The sequence below is a fragment of the Oncorhynchus nerka genome, linkage group LG17, assembly GCF_034236695.1.
Source record: "Oncorhynchus nerka isolate Pitt River linkage group LG17, Oner_Uvic_2.0, whole genome shotgun sequence".
Taxonomy (NCBI): Eukaryota; Metazoa; Chordata; class Actinopteri; order Salmoniformes; family Salmonidae; genus Oncorhynchus; species Oncorhynchus nerka.
In genome coordinates, this window is record NC_088412.1 from 21,039,927 (window position 1) to 21,061,661 (window position 21,735).

Genomic DNA, 21,735 nt, shown 5'->3' on the forward strand with positions numbered 1-21,735 from the left:
GGAAAAGGAGTGCCGGGGAGATCTGAATGTGACCGGCGTGTATGTACAGTGGCCTTCACTCACAGCCTCTAGCTCCTTTTAAAACAATATGTGTCAGCTATCTGAGGAACACACGCTTCCCTGTACCCAGGCCTGCTCTAGGCCCTGCACTGTGTTTATTTTTCCTGCCATGAACGGGCAGCTCCGTTTACAACACCCAGACTAAACCCTCAATGTTCCTGCCAGCTGCCTGGAACAGCAGCCAAATGCGGCAATTGGCATATCTGGGTATGCCAGATCGCAACTGCTGTTTTTGCTCTATAGGTAGAAATGCTCCTCACTTGACCTCATTCAAAACCCTTTTTCTTCAGCAAAAGACTGGTAAACTTAACTGAAGTATTAATTAAATGTTATGGATTCTTTATATTCTAAAATCCTCTCTATGGGATGTATTTTGTCCTTTACATTTCAGTTAAATAGAGTGGGAAAAGCAGTGGCCTCTTTAGAGTGGACCCTCCAAGGCAAGCTGAAGTAGGATCAAGCCCCTAATGTGTAGTTAGTGTGCCAACTTCCATCTCTCCAAGGCAGACTCAGGGTCAAAGTAAAGGACCGGATGGGGGTTTGAGTCTGGATACTCACAGGCTTACCTAAACAGCAAGGGGAGTAGTTCAGAAAGTTTGCCAGCTGCATTTTATTTGAGGGTGAAAAAGTGAACCTGATTTTTCGGAAGAATCCAGAAGGGAAAAAATCTCTTTGAAACTCAGGTCAATATCATGTCACGGGTGTAGTTACTGTGTGCAGTCTGTGTACTGTGTAATTACTGTGTGCAGTCCTGATTTGAAAATTGCTGTTTTAATCCATGCCATCACTGACTGCCTGCATTCTCTTACATAGATGACAGACATCCAATGTATTACACAATGCTGTATTATGCCTTTGTACTCTAAGTACCTAGCTACAGTTTTTTGTAACTTCCTATCTCTGTTCTGACCTGCCGTTCATTTCGGAAACCATTGGCTGAAAATTGCTCTTAGTGCACTGAGGTAAAGATGGCTCTAAGCCACAGGAGGTTGGTGGAACCTTAATTGGGGAGGACGGGCTTGTGTTTATGGCTGAGCGGAATGAGTGGAATGGTATCAAATGGTTTGATGCCATTCCATTTGCTCCGTTTCAGCCATTATCATGAGCCGTCTTCCCCTCAACTGCTCACTCTGCTCTTGTTCATTCACCTCTTATTTTCCCTCTGAGGCTTTCCCAAACACATATTAGGTAAACCAGGAATCTCCACAACTAGAAACATATTAAAAAGACTGATTCATAGTGTTGTTTAATGAATGTTTTACTTTGTTACACTGTTTTCTGGGCACCGAAGGCTACAGTATGAGGCACAAAACATAAATTCAACTATGTGAGAGGAATAACTACAGTACCTCTTTCTGTAGATATAATCTCACGTGACAGATTATACCCTGTTTATAAATAAAGTTAGCTATCTACCTAGAATGAGATTTAGGTTAGGGGTTCCTAGATCAGTGTAGATAAACCAAGTTTCTCTTCCTGGGCCTTTTGCCCTGTCTTGTCTGGACAACATGAGGCAGGTGTGCCATCTCACATATCAACACCGAAGCCCCAAAGACTCCTTACCTATGGCCAGATCAGCCAGCCAGCCACTCCCCCTAAAAGTAAATGTGGATCCAATTAGCCTAACAGCGGCAATGTTCTCTCTTGCCTACCAACCGCTTGTCTCTGTTCTGCTCTCAAAAACAGACTATTCTTTCTCCCCAAGACAGACAGACACGCTTACTCAATTTCCTGTCTCTGAAGTTTCTCTTGAGATATTTTTCCAATTCTCAAAAGTAGATTACAGTAGGAGTTAAATGCCAATTAAAGCAAGAAAGATAGAAACTGAACAACACTGAATACACAAAGTCAGACAGGAAACAACTTCTTTAACGTGATCCATTTATTTGACTTGGTCCAGTACTACAGAAGCATGGTTTGAAGTAGAGGGATCAATGACGTTTGGTTCCTTCCAAGAACATTTCTTAAGAATTAGTCATATATGATGAAATCTGATTGGTATACTTGACCATGATATATTGACCAACGCTTTCACAATGAAATGTCATCTTCACTCCCTCAATGCTATACGCATTGAAACAATGATATCTCTCCATTTATGCAGTCAACACACCCACAAGCAGGCCAAATCATGAACAGAGTAGCTTTATACGTCAAATGAAAATGGCTTTATCACCAATAAATACAAGTATAAAAAACACCTTGATAATAATTCTCATTATCATAAAATTAAACATGATCGTAAAACATAGCAACGCCACTCAACTTAAACCACCTTAGCAGTCCAGGTTCATCAACTGATACCAAAACAAAATCATAACCGTGGCAATAGCCAACAAAAATAATACTTAAATAACATAATAATACTATTATTACTGTCTTAACAACAATATCCAGTCAGGTTTTCCTATGCTTAGACTTTCTGCTACTAACTAATGTATATGCACCAGTTATTTCCAGTTTGGCAGATAGAGAGTTTAATCAGATTTTCTCCATTGTTTTCTCCTGATGTCATTCCTTCGTTTCGGATCTCCTTGCTTTGGTACAGATGGACTCTGACTACTTCTTTGGGATCAAACAAGGGGTTGTCAATGTGATGGCATATACATGTACGTGTTTATCTCTGTGTTGCTTAATATGTGTTAGCATTTTAGAAAGATTACTGCCATAATAACAACCCATGGATTTCCCCTTTGGGTGGTGTCAATGGGCACCTCTTTCTTTGGGAGGGGGTAGGTTGAAATGCCCTGTTCTCTGGGGTTGGGCCACCAGGCTGTATTAGTAAGTTGACTCTTGATTTGATGTAAGTTCACAGGTAAACACTCTGCAACATGACTGAACTCAGGTCAGCTGCTCTGACCCCTCAGGTGTACCAAAAACAGGGGAAACACTGAGATCTCACTGACATCAGATCAGTCCCCTGATCTCTTCCGGCCAAACTCAGGGAAGAAATACTTTCTGCCATAACATAAAGCAATATAAAGTTTCTATATTTTGGAGAATCAAAAACAGAAGCGTAATAAAACAAAATACTAACATAGTATAATTTCATCACTGTAAATCCAGTTGACAATAAAAGGCAATACAAAGGGCAATAAAATGCAATATAATACAGAACGGGTCTGTCGTTTCAATCAATAACCAGAACTTTGCACCAGCGGACCTTTGAAATCATTCAATATGTTAATTCTGTTGCTTGGGGGTTGCTATGGTTTTCCATACACATATTCTGATGATACAGTATAATCAATGTATCAGTCACAGATCTCCCTCTCCATCCCAGTTTAAAAGGCCATTCTAAACACACTCCATAGAACACACTCAGCCCATGACACAAGTTGCTTTGCCAGCCTCTAGCTTTTGGCCTAAAACAATCTCTTAACAAAAAAGTGACAGCATAATAAAAGCCTGTCAGGCTATTATTGTTGCAAAAATGAATTCATTTTCAGATGGGGTTTCCCAGCTATCATAAAGGTTCCAGGGGCACATACAGTACCCAATCCATTTCACCCCCTGCATCAATGAAGCTTCTTCTCATATTTGGTAAAAAATGTAATACAATACTTTCCATTTCCTTCCTTTCTACTCAGAACTCACTTTCTCTGTTACTTTCTCTAGTCTACATCTCTGTTTCCTTCAACTCAGCAACTCAACTCTTTCACCCTTTCCGACAGGAAAGGCTTCTCAAATCTCACCTTCACTGAGAACATTCTCTTTCACTCAAACACTTGTTTCCCGCTAAAATCTCTACTACTCTCTACCTCTCTCTACCATTATTATGTTTCTCTCTACTACACTATACCTCCCTCTAATAAAAACAATAGCTGGCTAATGGTGCTTATTTGACAAAATGGCCCTGTACACACAGCTGGAAACCTGACAGCACAGACCACAGAACCCACCTGACTGGTGCGGATAACATCTCCCGCACCAACACGTCTCCAGCCATTGTCTGTGGAATGTGCAGTGTCATCAGAGCACTGAAACAAATCCTTCTACTAAGCCCTTTGTAGCGTTGGAGGGGGATGGTTTAAACAAATTAAACTAGGCTATAACAATATCCACAGATAACCTGAGCATTGTGTACACGACTTGTCGGGTTTCTCTGCCATTTCCAGCTGGTAGGACTCTGTAGCCAAGTTATGCCAATTGAGTGAGAAGGCCTCAGCAGAGGCAACTCCAGCACTGCACTACAGGCATACAGACAAAACAACCACAGACATGGCTGTTTATTTGCCAGGAACATTCCGGGCCTATGAGAGGGTGTCTGGGCCATCTACCTTCTTAGGTGAGCAGCTCCAGACCCCTCGAGCTGGCCTTGTGTTTAACCAAATCATCAAACTGCTGACACATCAAGCAAGAAAGCACTGCACGAAAAGCCTAATTGTTTAAGACTCTGTCATCTCTCTGGGCTTGGTTCTTGTTCCTGACAGTGTGTATTTTGGGATGGAGACGGGACTGTTTCATCTCAACTGCTGTTTAATGTCTGTGTGACCCCTGACCTGTGACTGTGTAAGGCTATAGGCCATTGTGTGATCCCTGACCTGTGGCTGTGTAAGGCTATAGGCCATTGTGTGACCCCTGACCTGTGACTATGTAATGCAATAGACCACAGTGTGTTCCGTTAAGGTCCTGGGTCTCTCTCTCTCTCACCACATTCACATGTATAAGAATCAAAACAGCACAAATGGTGACAGGTTGGCCTGCATCCATCCTGCTTCACTTTCAGGAAATGACTCATTTAATTTAGATCCTAAAAGGCACTTCCTACATATTCCCTAATATCATATGCTCATATATAGGACATACGCTTTTATGGTGATATACATAGCCACATTTTTTACACATGCAGCCATATTAATATATCATGTATACATGTTTCACTTCCTTGGGTAACATAACAATGATATATGTCAGTTCCACAATCCACACAAAGGGTTGGAGACATTGAGCTTTGGACTATTCCAGTACTGCCAGAACCCACCAGTTTTGTATTCATACTAAATCTACGCAAATATTAATAAATAGTTAACATCGTCAGTTATTATGGAGCAAGACCCTGGTTTGTTTTTTACATGAAGTAAAAGATCACAAAAACATGTGCTCTGTGTGAGTTTTAAGGTGCTTTTGTAAACTCAAACTCAATTCATGGTTCGCTTCGAGAGCCAACCAGTTTCTGGTTGCTGCGTATGTGATTCTAACTTGCCTTTTGCTGAACATGTAAACATTTGAACACAGCAAAGTCTACGGGCGGATGGAGGAGGAAGGCTGGGCGGCATTCTCTCATGCCAGTTGTTTATTCACTCCACTCACGTCGTTTGAAAACCCTGCTAACTGAATGTCCTTTGGCCTGAGAAGTGCATAATAGTCATGTATTGTATGTATGAGTGTGTGTATAATATAGTTTCCAACAAGGATTTGAACCCCAGTGAGAAAACTATAACCTTCCAAAAGGTTTAGGTAGGCTATCTCAGCAACATACGGGTCACTGGTCGTCAATGACATACACATACATGTACACACAGACACACACACACACCAACAGAGACAGATGTTACAGCCTCAGCCTGGCCACCTGGCTGCCTCCTCTATCCCCTCCTCGGTTAGGTGAGGTTGCTGCTGATGTCCAGGGCTTGCTGGTACACCTGAGTCATGTCGTCCAGGTCCCCCAGCAGGGAGAAGCTGCCGTTGTCCTCCGGGGACCCCCCGCAGTCTGGGGGTCCGGCTGAACTTTGACCCGTGGAGCAGAGGGGCTGCCTGGAAGCCCTTGAAACTGGCCAGCTGCAGCAGGTTTTCGGCTGACACACAAGCCCTGATGTTGGGGCGGTGGGGGGCGGTGGGGGGCCAGTCGGGGGACAGCCTGGGGGATACGACGCCATCCTCCAACACCATGCTGGATGGACGGCTCTGGCTACGGGACAGGCCGGAGTCGCCCTGGGAGGGGTCCCCGAGAGCACCAGCTGAGGGAGGGCCGCTGTAGGTGGAATACTTCCCGTTGCGCTTCAAGATGCCCTTCCTCCCCACCACTCTCCTGGGCGGGGAGCTGCAGGCAGCAACCAGGGACATGGTGGCACCCACTAGCAGCTCGGAGGACTCACTGCGCTCCGGGGAGGAGTAGTACCCTGATTCCCTTTGTTGGTTGTTCTTCAGGATGCCCTTCCTGGGAAGGGTGGGCACCATCTTGGCCGGCGAGCCCCCTGCCAGGGCGGGCTCCTCCTCTTCCTCCTCTCTGTCGGGGCTAGAGCAGCCTGGTTCTCCCTCGGCTGGCCTGAGGCCCGTCATCGCTCCACCATTCCCCAGCTCCACCTCCTCCAGGCTGGGCGAATGCTGCTTCTCCATCAGCCGGGTCTTCAGGATCCCCTTGGGCCTCTTCAGCCCGGGCTTCTCCCCCTCCCCTCCACCGTGGAGCCCATCTCCCACCTCGTTCTCTTTCTTGGACTTCTTGGGGCGCTGGCGGAGGACCAGGGGCAGCAGGGCGGTGGGTTTGCCCGGCCAGGGCTCTGTGCGGTTCTGCCAGTCAATGAAGCGGGCAAGCATGGGAGAGGAGGTGCCATTGTCCCGCTGGGTCTCGCAGTCGCACACGCTGCTCTTGCAGCCCCAGTTGACCCACCAGTGGTTGGCGATGTCTTCCACCGTTGCCCGCCGCTCTGGGTTCACCATCAACATCCAGCGGATCAGACCACGGGCATCTGGGAGGGGAAACAGGAGGGGAGCATAGTTTAACATTCTGGATTTGAGCACAACAGGGGGTATGTAGGAGCTGGGTTACACTTCACTGTTGTTTTTTGCTGCAGAGCATTTATTATCTAATAATCATTATATTTAGTGTGTAGAGGGAAACTAGATCTTAGACCAGGTTTCCCAATAGGCATCCTGCAAAAATCTTCCGGGTTGGAGCGAGCGGTCGCATCCGAGCGCTTCGGTCTGCAGGTAGTATAACTTTTCATTACATTTCATTACATTTCATTATAGTACAACGGTTTGATTTGTCTAATCTTAGCAATTTCTTCTTAGCTAGCTACATAGCCGTCTTTGTTCAAAGATAATTGCGTAATTATCGTATTTCGTCGTCCTAACGTAGTCTACACTGCTATCTGCCCAGCAGCTAGCCAACTAGCCAGCTAGCAAACGTCCACCGTCTTCCGAATACCAGCACTGTAAAAAACTATTACACTCAACTGAACGACTTGATTAGTGTAGTGTTAGCTAGCTACATAGTTGTCTTTGCTGTCTTCGTATCCAAGATAATTGTGTAGTTTAGAGTGTGTAGTCTTAGAGTGATTATCTTAATTTACCGAGGTTAGCTAGCCAGCTATTTGTCGTCCTTAATGTAGGAGACACTGCTAGCTAGCCAACAGCTAGCCAACGTCTACCGAATAGAACTTCCTCACTCAACAACCCAGTCGCATTTGCTCCACAGGTAGTATCACATTTTCATTTCATTTCATTACAGTACAACGGTTTGATTTGTTTGATCGTAGCTAGCTACAGAGCCGTCTTTGTATCAAAGATAATTGTGTAGTCTAGAGCGATTTTCTAGGTTAGCTAGCCAGCTATTGTCGTTCTTTTAACGCAACGTAACGTAATCAACACTGCTAGCTAGCCAGCTAGCCCCCGAATAGCAGCACTGTTGAAACTATCACACTCAACGGAACGACTTGATTAGTGTAGTACCAACAACGCAGCCACTGCCAGCTAGCCTACAAAGTCAACAACGCAGCCACTGCCAGCTAGCCTACTTCAGCAGTACTGTATCATTTTAATCATTTTAGTCAATAAGATTCTTGCTACGTAAGCTTAACTTTCTGAACATTCGAGACGTGTAGTCCACCTGTCATTCCAATCTCCTTTGCATTAGCGTAGCCTCTTCTGTAGCCTGTCTATCCCTGTTCTCTCCTCTCTGCACAGACCATACAAACGCTCCACACCGCGTGGCCGCGGCCACCCTAATCTGGTGGTCCCAGCGCGCACGACCCACGTGGAGTTCCAGGTCTCCGGTAGCCTCTGGAACTGCCGATCTGCGGCCAACAAGGCAGAGTTCATCTCAGCCTATGCCTCCCTCCAGTCCCTCGACTTCTTGGCACCGACGGAAACATGGATCACCACAGATAACACTGCTACTCCTACTGCTCTCTCTTCGTCCGCCCACGTGTTCTCGCACACCCCGAGAGCTTCTGGTCAGCGGGGTGGTGGCATCGGGATCCTCATCTCTCCCAAGTGGTCATTCTCACTTTCTCCCCTTACCCATCTGTCTATCGCCTCCTTTGAATTCCATGCTGTCACAGTTACCAGCCCTTTCAAGCTTAACATCCTTATCATTTATCGCCCTCCAGGTTCCCTCGGAGAGTTCATCAATGAGCTTGATGCCTTGATAAGCTCCTTTCCTGAGGACGGTTCACCTCTCACAGTTCTGGGCGACTTTAACCTCCCCACGTCTACCTTTGACTCATTCCTCTCTGCCTCCTTCTTTCCACTCCTCTCCTCTTTTGACCTCACCCTCTCACCTTCCCCCCCTACTCACAAGGCAGGAAATACGCTCGACCTCATCTTTACTAGATGCTGTTCTTCCACGAACCTCATTGCAACTCCCCTCCAAGTCTCCGACCACTACCTTGTATCCTTTTCCCTCTCGCTCCAGGCCGGCTCGGTCCTCCCCCATCCCGCTCCGTGGCTCCTCCAGGCCGCTCGGTCCTCCCCCCCCTCCCGCTCCGTGGCTCGACGACTCATTGCGAGCTCACAGAACAGGGCTCCGGGCAGCCGAGCGGAAATGGAGGAAAACTCGCCCTCCCTGCGGACCTGGCATCCTTTCACTCCCTCCTCTCTACATTTTCCTCTTCTGTCTCTGCTGCTAAAGCCACTTTCTACCACTCTAAATTCCAAGCATCTGCCTCTAACCCTAGGAAGCTCTTTGCCACCTTCTCCTCCCTCCTGAATCCCCCCCCTCCTCTCTCTGCAGATGACTTCGTCAACCATTTTGAAAAGAAGGTCGACGACATCCGATCCTCGTTTGCTAAGTCAAACGACACCGCTGGTTCTGCTCACACTGCCCTACCCTGTGCTCTGACCTCTTTCTCCCCTCTCTCTCCAGATGAAATCTCGCGTCTTGTGACGGCCGGCCGCCCAACAACCTGCCCGCTTGACCCTATCCCCTCCTCTCTTCTCCAGACCATTTCCGGAGACCTTCTCCCTTACCTCACCTCGCTCATCAACTCATCCCTGACCGCTGGCTACGTCCCTTCCGTCTTCAAGAGAGCGAGAGTTGCATCCCTTCTGAAAAAACCTACACTCGATCCCTCCGATGTCAACAACTACAGACCAGTATCCCTTCTTTCTTTTCTCTCCAAAACTCTTGAACGTGCCGTCCTTGGCCAGCTCTCCCGCTATCTCTCAGAATGACCTTCTTGATCCAAATCAGTCAGGTTTCAAGACTAGTCATTCAACTGAGACTGCTCTTCTCTGTATCACGGAGGCGCTCCGCACTGCTAAAGCTAACTCTCTCTCCTCTGCTCTCATCCTTCTAGACCTATCGGCTGCCTTCGATACTGTGAACCATCAGATCCTCCTCTCCACCCTCTCCGAGTTGGGCATCTCCGGCGCGGCCCACGCTTGGATTGCGTCCTACCTGACAGGTCGCTCCTACCAGGTGGCGTGGCGAGAATCTGTCTCCTCACCACGCGCTCTCACCACTGGCGTCCCCAGGGCTCTGTTCTAGGCCCTCTCCTATTCTCGCTATACACCAAGTCACTTGGCTCTGTCATAACCTCACATGGTCTCTCCTATCATTGCTATGCAGACGACACACAATTAATCTTCTCCTTTCCCCCTTCTGATGACCAGGTGGCGAATCGCATCTCTGCATGTCTGGCAGACATATCAGTGTGGATGACGGATCACCACCTCAAGCTGAACCTCGGCAAGACGGAGCTGCTCTTCCTCCCGGGAAGGACTGCCCGTTCCATGATCTCGCCATCACGGTTGACAACGCCATTGTGTCCTCCTCCCAGAGCGCTAAGAACCTTGGCGTGATCCTGGACAACACCCTGTCGTTCTCAACTAACATCAAGGCGGTGGCCCGTTCCTGTAGGTTCATGCTCTACAACATCCGCAGAGTACGACCCTGCCTCACACAGGAAGCGGCGCAGGTCCTAATCCAGGCACTTGTCATCTCCCGTCTGGATTACTGCAACTCGCTGTTGGCTGGGCTCCTGCCTGTGCCATTAAACCCCTACAACTCATCCAGAACGCCGCAGCCCGTCTGGTGTTCAACCTTCCCAAGTTCTCTCACGTCACCCCGCTCCTCCGCTCTCTCCACTGGCTTCCAGTTGAAGCTCGCATCCGCTACAAGACCATGGTGCTTGCCTACGGAGCTGTGAGGGGAACGCACCTCAGTACCTCCAGGCTCTGATCAGGCCCTACACCCAAACAAGGGCACTGCGTTCATCCACCTCTGGCCTGCTCGCCTCCCTACCACTGAGGAAGTACAGTTCCCGCGCAGCCCAGTCAAAACTGTTCGCTGCTCTGGCCCCCCAATCGTGGAACAAACTCCCTCACGACGCCAGGACAGCGGAGTCAATCACCACCTTCCGGAGACACCTGAAACCCCACCTCTTTCAGGAATACCTAGGATAGGATAAAGTAATCCTTCTCACCCCCCTTAAAAGATTTAGATGCACTATTGTAAAGTGGCTGTTCCACTGGATGTCTTAAGGTGAACGCACCAATTTGTAAGTCGCTCTGGATAAGAGCGTCTGCTAAATGACTTTAATGTAAATGTAAATGTAAAATCACCAGAAAATCAGCTCAAAGTGATTTTAATTGAGGGATTCTGTTCCCAAGTATTCCCACGCATAAATAGAGAGGCAAATGTGATCCCAATGTAATCAAGGTTTGAAATGATTATGTTTGGGATTCTTGCACTCAATTTGCAGTGTACAAATGATTTATAACAATGTTGTGGCCCCCCAACCATCCGCTCAAGGAAACATCGGCCCACAGAGGAATGTACTTGGGTATCCCTGTCTCAAACTGTAGGTAGAGGGTCTTGATCTGTACCTGAGGACTGGGTGGGCTCTCTGTACTCTCCGTTGCTGATCTGGCGGATGAGGTTCTTGTGGTCTCCTCCATCAAACGGCATGGTCCCATAGACCAGGGTGTATAGGAGCACCCCCAGAGCCCAGCTGTCCACCTATAACAACAAAACACACACACGGGTAACTACACAGATCAGGATCACGATCAGATAGACTGAACGTGAGAGATCAGTCAGTAAAATCCGTCGCTGGAGACGCAGTTGAAAAAAATTGGAATCTCTCTCTTTTCCAATTCCCAGTAACTGGTAAATGAGGCTCAATGCCATTACTGGGTTAGCAACAGATCATTAAAACATTAACAAGGAGCGTACTGTATCTGAACTGGAACGACATATGTTGTAGCGACAGCTGAAACAGTGTAAGCACTGCACAGCTATACACTCTAGAAAGGGTTCTACATGGAACACAAAAGGGTTCTACCTGCAACCAAAAAGGGTTCTACCTGCAACCAAAAAGGGTTCTTCAAAGGGTTCTCCTATGTGGAAAGCCGAAGAAACTTTTGAGGTTCTAGATAGCACTTTTTTTTTCTAAGAGTGTACCATATTGCTCTACAACATAATATCATAGGAAATCATCATTTTGGCACATTTTTGCAAAAAGACAAAAGGTTACGGTAATCTGATATTTTTCTCAACACATTGCAGTCAATTTGAAAAGATGAGTCTCTCTCTCCTTCCCTCTCTCTCTCCCTCCCTCCTCCCCATCCATTCCCTCTCCCACCTACTTTCCCTCCCTCCCTCCCCCTCCTCTCTCTCCCTCCTTCCCCCTCCTCTCTCTCCCTCCTTCACCCTCTCCCTCTTTATCTCCCCTTCCCTCTCCCTCCTCCCCCATTCTCTCTCCCTCCTTTCCCTGCCTCTCTTTCCTCTCATCTCTCTCTCTCTCTCTCCCTTTCCCTCTTCTATATCCCTCCTCTCACCCACCTCTGTCTGTCTGTTGACTCTCTCTCTACTCTCTCCCCTTTCTCCCCCTCCCTCCCTCACTCCCCAATTCTCTCTCCCCCACCTTTATATGTCTGTTGACTCTCTCTCTCCCCTCTCTCCCCCTCCCTCATTCCCTCTCTTCTCTCTCCCACCTCCCCCTCCATTCACTCAGATAGGCTAAGAGACAGAGGCAGACAGACAAACGGACACAAACAGGCAGACAGGCAGGCAAACAGGCAAGTAGACAGACAGACAGACAGACAGACAGACAGGCAGGCAGGCAGGCAGCAGGCAGGCAGGCAGGCAGGCAGGCATGCAGGCTGGAAGGCCAACAGGCAGGTTGACATACAGACAGGCTGACAGACACAGGCAGACAGAGACAGAAAGGCAGGCAGACAGACAGTTTTAAAAAGTTTATAAAAATTGACTAATATCCTCTTCAAAATTCAATTAAGAATTAATAACAAGACGATTGTGTCCAATGGAGGTTTTAAAAAATGCTCACGGATCAATAGACTTCAAATTTCATATGCCGGGTCATGACTGTTCCCCGGTCACAAATATGTAACATTTGGGAAGATTAAACCTTTTTAACCCTTCGAAACGGCCCCAATGACCCCCAATTAAGTCACTTCCTGTAATAGCAGGAAGCTGAAATTCAATGTACGGAGAGACTCTTTAAGAATGCCTTGAGTTTCAAGTCTTTATGTTAACAATTGACCGTTCTACAGAGAGGATGGAAGACAATGTATTTGTGTAACTGCAGCGAGAGAATGAAGGACCATGTTGAGGATTAAAGGGTTACTTCAGGATTTTGACAATGAGGCTCCTTATCTACTTCCCCAGAGTCCGATGAACTCTTGGATACAATTTTATGTCTCTGCCAAAATCCCAAAGTTCCACACGAAACTGACCCTCAACCCAGGGCATCCCTACAAGGTCACTATTGGTTGTGTGCATGTCACGATCGTTTGGAGATGGATTAGACCAAGGAGCAGGGTGGTAGGAGTACATTTTACTTTTATTTAAACTTCAAAATACAACAAAAAAACGAATGTAAAGCTACATGCAGTGCAGAAAGCAACTACACACAAACAAGATCCCACAATTAAAGGTGGAAAAAAGGCTGCCTAAATATGATCCCCAATCAGAGACAACGATAGACTCTGATTGGGAACCATACCCGGCCAACAAAGAAATAGAAAAACTAGAATGCCCACTCAAATCACACCCTGACCTAAACAAATAGAGAAATAAAAAGTCTCTCTAAGGTCAGGGAGTGACAGTGCAAGGATGGATAGCTAGATCAATCACAGTCAACAGGGGCGTCATGGTTAATAGAGGGCTGTAGGTAATGCTTTTCTATGGAAGAAAGGCCTTGTTCTCTGTGGGACCAAGTTTTCACCGTGAAGAGTTCATTTCTCATGGTCAGATGTAGGTTTGGGTTCATCTAAAGCGTCTGTTGAACGATTCCATACATTTATTTTGTTCTGTTGATGTCACTCAAAAGCACACTAACTTTAGGTCAGTCTTCAAGGCCTACCTTTCTGCAATGTAGTGGAGGGAGGGGCAAATTAAATCATTTTTAATTGGATTCAGGTTTGGATTATGTCTAGGGTTGAGGCCCTAACCCTAGCTTCATATCAACTCCCAGCTCAACCCTAACTCCAAGAGCCAAGAAGTGGAGGGCTAGGAATAGGGTTAGGGTTATGGCTAGGGTTAGGGTTGAGCTGGGATGTGGGCATGTTTATAGGTCTGTCTGTCCGTCCGTCTGCCCATGTCTTTCACCAATTTACCCATTGTAGCTTTATCACCAATGTTTTTGCCTTGACTGCAATGTATAGACTTAGTATGTGCCAATAACCTTGATGCATATCATCAATATCCTGTCTGTGGAGGTGGGAAAGTTGAGAGAGATGGAGGTAGGAGAAAAAGGAGGTAGAGAGAGGAGTAAGATAAATAGTATAGAGGGGGGGGGGTAGGGACATAGAATGGAGGGGGAGAAGGGGGAGAGTAAGGGAAGGTGAAGGGAGAAAGAGAGAAGAGAGAGAGGGAGGGAGAAAGAGAGCCATCGCCGCTCCATTTCTCATATATCCATTTGTTTTGTCTTGTTTCATACACACCTGGTTTTCATTCCATAATCACACTGCATGTACTTAGTCCTCTGTTCCCTTCCATGTCTTTGTGTGTAATTGTTTATTGTGAATGGTGTATGTTCACGCGCTATACTTTTGTATTCATGTTCCGTGTTTTTTGGGCACTTAGATGTCATGTTGTGACTATTTTTTGACTGGAATAAAAGTGCGCCTGTTTACTCTACTCTGCTCTCCTGCACCTGACTTCGCCTGCCTTACACAGCCTTAACAGAGCGAGGGAGGTGTCATGCCTGTGATGCCTTCCTTATATCTCCATATTGTGATGAAGGTCTTCCCCCATTGAAAGCAATTTATTCACTTAGGTCTCAACCCTGTGACACTCATTTTTTCCCATTGACTGCAATTTATTGACATACGATTCAATTGGTTAAAGCTCATCTTTTCCCTTTGATGGCTATGTATTGAGGAAAACATCAACCCTGTGACACATATTTTCCCCTTGACTGCAATGTATTAAGAAAAACAGCTGCTGTGACATTTGACCTTTTTGCAAAAATGTGCCAGGATGACGTTTTCAGGCTGATAATGGGCTGTTCTCTAAGCCCTGATTTCCACTTCCATCCTCTCAGCCATAGAACCAGAGTCTGGAGTGTGTCAGTTTGTTTCCATGAACATAGAACTCTATTTCTCCCTCTGTCTTTCTCTATGTGTCAACCTGCGCTTTGTGACAACTAATCTAATGCAATTTGACTGTCTCAGTAAATGGGTTATGCAAGACCAGTGTCTGGGGAATGGAGGGGGCAGGAGGGGGACAGAGGGGTGGAGAGGGGTGTAATGAATTCAGCAGAGGTGGCAGAGCTGTGAGGCCCTGACAGATCTCAGGAGACACATTGCCGGTCACTGATTAGCCAGACGTCAGGCTTTGGAAGAGGAGGACAAGACTTCTGGAGGAATGTGGCTGCTTGTCGATGGTCAGGGGAATATAGCCAGCCCATGTCTGGGACTGAGCTCTGGGACTGGGGTCTGCGATTGGGCAGACTGGACTTCCTTTAGGGCCCATGCTTGGAATGTCTCACACTGGAGCCGCTCTGTCATTGGTTCAATGACTGAGAGCGCTCCTCTGTGATTGGTCGACTGGCAGGGCTGCAGGGAGTGCGAGACGGGGTGAATGCCATTGTTGTGTTCTGTTTTTGTTTCCAGTGTTAGCTGTAATTTGCGGCTTTTCCCCAAATGGATTCTGTAATTTTCATTACAGTTGTTTTTTTAGCACACTGAAGAAAATGACAGTGAATTATACTAAATTGAATCGTTGGACATTTCAGTCTAAAAATACGACTTTTACTTTGCTTTATAATGCACAAGTTTTCTTGCAATTTGGAAAACGCCCTAAAGAATTACTTTCAAATTAGTCAATAAATAGTTTTGGTGATGTTTTGTCACATTCTCTCTCCCTTTTTCTTAACCCAACAATTTCTCAATCCCACCCATCCTTGGAAGTGAAGTTGCTGAGCCTGTCTGTCTAACTCATTCATATTCTATTCAAATCAAACTTCATTTGTCACATGCACCGAATACAACAAGTGTAGACTTTACCGTGAAATGCTTACTTACAAGCACTTAACCAACAGTAGACGAGTTTACCAAGTAGACTAAAATAAAAAAGTAGTAATAAAAAGTAACACAATAACAATACCAATAACGAGGCTGTACATCTGTACATGTAGGTGGGGGCGAAGGGACAATGCATATATAACAAACAAACAGTGAGTAGCAGCAGTGTACAAAAGAGATGGGAGGGTCAATGTAAATTGTCCTGTGGCGATTTTATAAAATGTTCAGCAGTCTTATGGCTTTATGGCTTTGGGGTAAAAGCTGCCTTTTGGTCCTAGACTTCAGAGAAAACAGTCTATAACTTGGCTGACTGGAATCTCTGACCATTTTATGTGCTTTCCTCTGACACCGCGTATTATATAGGTCCTGGATGGCAGGAAGCTTGGCCCCAGTGATGTACTGGGCCGTTCGCAATACCCTCTGTAGCGCCATATGGTCAGATGCCGAGCAGTTGCCATACCAGGCGGTGATGCAACCGGTCAGGATGCTCTCGATGGTGCAGCTGTAAAACCATTTGAGGATCTGGGGGCCCATGCCCTCTTCACGACTGTCTTGGTATGTTTGGACTATGATAGTTTGTTGGTGATGTGGACACCAAGGAACTTGAAATTCTCAACCCGCCCCACTACAGCCCCATCAATGTTAATGGGGGCCTGTTCGGCACGCCTTTTCCTGTAGTCCACGATCAGCTCCTTTGTCTTGCTCACATTGAGGGAGATGTTGTTGTCCTGTTGCCTACTCTTACCACCTGGGTGCGGCCCTTCAGGAAGTCCAGGATCCAGTTGCAGAGGGAGGTGTTTAGTCCCAGTCCTTAGCTTAGTGATGAGCTTCGTGGGCACTATGGTGTTGAACGCTGAGCTGTAGTCATAGGTATTCCTTTTGTCCAGGTGAGAAAGGGCAGTGTGGAGTGCAATTGAGATGGCGTCATCTGTGGATCTGTTGGGGCAGTATGCAAATTGGACTGAGTCTAGGGTGTCCGGAAGGATGCTGTTCATGTGAGCCATGACCAGCCTTTCAAAGCACTTCATGGCTACCGACGTGAGTGCCACGGGGCAGTAATCATTTAGGCAGGTTAACTTCACTTCCTTGGGCACAAGGACTATGGTGGTCTGCTTGAAACATGTAGGTATTACAGACTCGGTCAGGGAGAGGTTGAAAATGTCAGTGAAGACACTTGACAGTTGGTCCGTGCATGCTTTGAGAACACGTCATAGTAATCCGTCTGGCCCAGCTGTGAATGTAAATGTTGACCTGTTTAAAGGTTTTGCTCACATCGGCTACCGAAAGCGTTATCACACAGTCAAGGACAGCTGGTGCTCTCGTGCATGCTTCAGTGTTAATTTCCTTGAAGCGAGCATAAAAGGCATTTAGCTCGTCTGGTAGGCTGGCGTCACTGGGAAGCTCGCGTCTGAGTTTCCCTTTCCGTAACAGTTTTCAAGCCCTGCCACATCCGACGAACATCAGAGCCAGTGTAATAGGAATCAATCTTAATCCTGTATTGAAGTTTTGCTTGTTAGATGGTTCGTCTGAAGGCATAGCGGGATTTCTTATAAGCGTTTGGATTAGTCTCCCGCTCCTTGAAAACGGCAGCTCAAGCATTTAGCTCGATGCGGATGTTGCCTGTAATCCATGGCTTCTGGTTTGGATATGTACGTACAGTCACTGTGGGGACAACAACATCGATGCACTTATTGATGAAGCCGATGACTGAGGTGGTGTACACCTCAATGTCACTGGATGAATCCCGGAACATATTCCAGTCTGTGCTAACAAAACAGTCCTGTAGTGTAGCACCCCCGTCATCTGGCCACTTCCGTATTGAGCGAGTCACTGGTACTTCCTGCTTTAGTTTTTGCTTGTAAGCAGGAATCAGGAGGATATAATTGTGGTCAGATTTGCCAAATGGAGTGTGGGGGAGAGCTTTGTATGCATCTCTGTGTGTGGAGTAAATGTGGTCTAGGATTTTTTCCCCCTCTGGTTGCACATGTGACATGCAGGTAGAAATTTGCATTAAAGTCCCTGGCCACCAGGAGCACCACTTCTGGGAGAGCATTTTCTTTGCTTATGGCCTTATAGAGTTGGTTGAGAGAGGTCTTAGTGCCAGCTTCGTTCTGTGGTGGTAAATAGACGGCTACGAATAATACAGATGAGAATTATCTTTGTTGATAGTGTGGTCTACAGCTTATCATAATGTACTCTACCTCAGGTGAGCAATACCTCGAGACTTCTTTAATATTAGACATCGCACACTAGCTGTAATTGACAAATAGACACACACCCTCACCCCACCAGAGGTAGCGTCTCTGTTCTGCCAGTGCATGGAAAATCCCACTAGCTCTATATTGTCTGTATCTTCGTTCAGCCACATCTCGGTGAAACATAAGATGTTAGATGTTACAGTTTTTAATGTCCCGTTGGTAGAATAATCTTAATTGTAGGTCATAAATTTTATTTTCCAATGATTGCAAGTTAGCAAGAAGAAAGGATGGCAGTGGGAGTTTACTCGCTAGCCTCCGGATTCTCAGAAGGCTGCCCGATCTGCGGCCCCTTTTCTGGCCTCTTTTCTTCACTCAAAAGGCGTGGATCTGGGCCTGTTCCAGTGAAAGCAGGATATACTTCTCCTCGGACTCGTTAAAGGAAAACATTTCTTCCAATCCGCGGTGAATAATCGCTTTTCTGATGTCCAAAAGTTATTTTCGGTTATAAGAAATGGTAGCAGCAACATTATGTACACAATAATTATTAAAATACGTTACACAAAACGCAAAAAATAAAATAGCACAATCGGTTGGGAGAACGTAAAATGTCAGCCATGATCTTCGGCGCCAGGATACTATGAGCAACAACAGCACTATAGTCTTCAAAGGGAGCCAAGCCACCATCTGTGGCCTTCCACTAAGGATGTGAGAGTTGTTGGGAGTAGTAACTGAATAGGGAGAATCCCATCAAAGAGGATACCTCATGCCTCTATAACCGGTGTGAATTTGCTAGCTAGTTAGGAGCGTTTCAATCGATGACATCACTTGCTCTGAGACCTGGACGTAGTTGTTTCCCTTGCTCTGCAAGGCTTTTGTGGAGCGATAGGTAACGATGCTTCGAAGGTGACTGTTGTCGATGTATGCAGAGGGTCCCTGGTTCAAGCCCAGGTTGGGGCAAGTAGAAGGACAGAAACAATGCTGTTACACCTCCTCCCTTCCCTCCACTCCCTCCCTCTACCACCAACCTTCTCTATCTCTCTCCCTCCCTGTACCACCAACCTTGTCTATCTCACTCCCTCCCTCTACCACCAACCTTCTCTATCTCTCTTCCTCCCTCTACCACCAACCTTCTCTATCTCTCTCCCTCCCTCTACCACCAACCTTCTCTATCTCTCTCCCTCCCTCTACCACCAACCTTCTCTATCTCTCTCCCTCCCTCTACCACCAACCTTCTCTATCTCTCTCCCTCCCTCTACCACCAACCTTCTCTATCTCTCTCCCTCCCTCTACCACCAACCTTCTCTACTCTCTCCCTCCCTCTCTATATCTGCTTTGGGTCTCCCAACCAACAGTGCCAGGTCCTGGGGATTAGTAATAACTTCTCCCAGGGACAAAAGAAAACCAGTCTGTCTCATTGTGTCTGTCTGTGGCCCCTGACCTCTGTGGTGCCTGCCTAGTGCCTACCTCTGGGCCGCAGTAAGGTCTTCCATTGACTATCTCCGGTGAGGCATAGAGTGGGCTGCCACAGAAAGTCTGCAGCAGTTTGTCCTTGTGGTAGAGGTTGGACAGTCCAAAGTCAGCAATCTGGCGGGAGACAGGGACACATCGAGGTTTGGTAAAACATCATAACAAATGTCATTGGCATTAACATGGTTACAGATTCTAAAAAAGAAAGTTGTCTAGTAGTGCCTCCGAATCTAAATAGCACTCAAAGTTACAGACTGTTTCACAATTACAGATTCAAAGGTTACAATGTATGGACAAGAGTCTGTAGAGTTGAATAAAAGTGACAATTTCTTACCTTAATGTTACAGTTTTCATCCAGTAGCACATTTTCCAGTTTCAAATCCCTGTGCACCACCCCATTCTGTAAAAGACAAACAGTCCATCCGTTGGCTCTAGAAGAAAAATCACCAGACCGATTGCCGGGCTGTACAGTAGGGGAGCGTTCATTCACTGTTCGTTCGTTCGCTTGATGGCGGTGAGGTGAGACCAAACTCCAGTGTTGTTCTCAGGGGATATAGTTAGAGTGGGCCAATTGTTCTAGTACGTTTAATTGACCTGCCTGGCCCTCTATCGTCTGTGTGTTGACATCTGTAGAGATTTTCCCTCTAACTCACCTCACATAAACAAGAGCCTATAATGATGGACCAGGATAATTTAGTGCCAGTCAAAAGTTTGGACACACCTACTCATTCAAGTTTTTAAATTTTTTTAAAACTATTTTCTACATTGTAGAATAATAGTGAAGACATCAGAACTATGAAATACAACATGGAATGGAATCATGTAGTAACCATAAAAGTGTTAAACAAATCAAAATATATTTTATATTTGAGATTATTCAAAGTAGCCATCCTTTGCCTTTATGCCAGCTTTGCACACTCTTGACATTCTCTCAACCAGCTTCATGAGGTAGTCACTTGGAATGCATTTCAATGAACAGGGGTGCCTGGTTCAAAGTTCATTTGTGGAATTTCTTTCCTTCTTAATGCGTTTGAGCCAATCAGTTGTGTTGTGACAAGGTAGGCGTGGTATACAGAAGATAGCCGTATTTGGTAAAAGACCAAGCAAGAACAGCTCAAATAAGCAAAGAGAAATGACAGTACATCATTATTTTAAGACATCAAGGTCATTCAATCCAGAAAATGTCAAGAACTTTGAACGTTTCTTCAAGTGCAGTCGCAAAAACTATCATGCACTATGATGAAATTGGCTCTCATGAGGACTGCCACAGGAAAGGAAGACCAAGAGTTACCTCTGCTGCAGAGGATAAGAGGATGAGTTCAATTGAAATAACTGCACCTCAGATTGCAGCCCGAATAAATGCTTCACAGAGTTCAAGTAGCAGACATCTCAACATCAACTGTTCAGAGGAGACTGCGCGAATCAGGCCTTCATGGTCGAATTGCTGCAAAACAACACTAAAGGACACCAATAAGAAGAGACTTGATTGGGCCAAGAAAAAAAGCAATGGACATTAGACCGGTGAAAATCGGTCTTTTGGTCTGATGAGTCCACATTTGAGATTTTTGGTTCCAACCGCGGTGTCTTTGTGAGACGCAGAGTAGGTGAACGTATGATCTCCGCATGTGTGGCTCCCACCATGAAGCATGGAGCAGGAGGTGTGATAGTGTGGGGGTGCTTTGCTGATGACACTGGACACTTTTTCAACAGGACAATGACCCAAAACACAGCTCCAGGCTGTGTAAGGGCTATTTGACCAAGGAGAGTGCTGCATCAGATGACCTGGCCTCCACATTCACCCGACCTCAACCCAAATGAGATGGATTGGGATGAGTTGGACTGCACAGTGAAGGAAAAGCAGCCAACAAGTGTTCAGCACATGTGGGAACTCATTCTTGACTGTTGGAAAATAATTCCTCATGAAGCTGGTTGAGAGAATGCCAAGACTGTGCAAAGCTGTCATCAATGCAAAAAGTGGCTACATTGAAGAATCTCAAATCTCAAATCTATTTTGATTTATTTAACACTTTTTTTAGTTACTACATGATTCCATATGTGTTATTTCATAGTTCTGATGTCTTCACCGTTATTCTACAATGTATAAAATTGTTAGAAATTAAGAAAAACCCTTGAATGAGTTGGTGTGTCCAAACGTTTGACTGGTACTGTATCTTCTCACAAAAAAAACATCTATGTTGTTTAGTGGCACTTTCAATGCATGCATTAACATGTGGTATACACACAGCAACAGGAAACACATGCAGCCATTCAGGTCTGGAAGTGATGGGGTGAC

The 21,735-nt window shown here is 46.1% G+C and overlaps 1 pseudogene; it reads right to left on the reverse strand.

Annotated features, from left to right (window-relative positions):
• Positions 1-1,924: 1,924 nt before the first annotated feature.
• The window catches only part of LOC115144868 (NUAK family SNF1-like kinase 1), a 50,310-nt pseudogene continuing 30,499 nt past the window's right edge, over positions 1,925-21,735 (reverse strand).